The following is a 1,232-nucleotide window of genomic DNA, read 5'->3' as shown; positions in this document are numbered from 1 at the left end:
GACTCTACAGTACTTAATAACAACAACAAAGGTACCACATGGAGTCCTGGTGTGGTGCTGTAGGATATATGCTAGACTGCTAACTGTAAGGTCAGTGGTTCAAACCCACCAGCTGCTCCCTGGGAACCCTATACAGGCTCAGCTGAATCAGAACTGACTCAAGGGCAATTAGCAACAACAACAGGAACTACATTCCTAATCATTTTCCTAAGCAATTCCAGTTTTGGGCTGTATAAACAAACTAATGTCATTTACAGCCTGATTTCAGTGAAAGGAGCATTCATTCAACACCTATGTGCCTAAATACAACCAAAAACTTGTATCACTAAGCCAGTTGGCCCAGCAGTTCCTGGGAGAGGAGGGTGGGCCGAACAAACCCCATCTTGGATCTCAACAGGACATCACCAACTGAGCCTGTTTCCTTGTGAGTGCAGCCAATTAGTTTAATTAGGAAGAAGTGTTTGATCAAAATCCATGCTTCTCCAGTACTCTCTATAGGACAGGCCCAGGGAGACTGAGAGTTGTGATGGGGGTGGGCCTGTGGCAGGATGACAATGAAATTCAACTTCTGTGGCCTGGGGTTCCTTCTCTCCTTTCCACACTTCCAACTCCAAACAAAAAAGAATGATAGCATGAAGTCAGCAGCAAGTCTGCTTGTTGGTTGCTGGGGCAGATTCAACTTCTGGATTGTGTCTCCAAGTCTCCTAACTTGAACTATCCGATGAACATTTGAAAAGAGAAGAAGGAAAAATTACTTCTGAGCACATTAAATCGGTGAAAAAGTTCATTCTTGCTCTAAAACCCTCGCTTTCTGTGCATCAGAAAGTTGCTTAGGCCCTCCCTCACTCAGGAACTCTGTCCTCTTTCTCTGAATTCTAGCAAATATCTTCACCAGTTTTCTCATCCCACAAGGTACAAGAGGGGTATTCTGTACTGCCTTGCAGGGGCTCAGGTACTCAAAATGCTGTTACTTTGGCTGGGTTACTTAGTGACCCCCAGCAGGCCCCACGGAAGGTTTTCTCTTTCATTAAATCCACACCATCAGATGTCTCTTCATTGCATCTCCCTAGCTTAAGGCAAGACTGCAGGATCCTGAAAAGACCGTCTCTCCATGCCCCCTCTCCACCCAGCACATACTTCTAAGAGGCTGTCACTAAAGCTGATACTTTCCCCTAAAAGGCCATCACATGGAATCCTCTTTACTAGGCCACCACCAGAAGTCCTAGGCTCCC

Source organism: Chrysochloris asiatica, unplaced genomic scaffold, assembly GCF_000296735.1.
Source record: "Chrysochloris asiatica unplaced genomic scaffold, ChrAsi1.0 scaffold00034, whole genome shotgun sequence".
NCBI classification, from domain to species: Eukaryota; Metazoa; Chordata; class Mammalia; order Afrosoricida; family Chrysochloridae; genus Chrysochloris; species Chrysochloris asiatica.
This window is presented reverse-complemented; position numbering follows the sequence as displayed.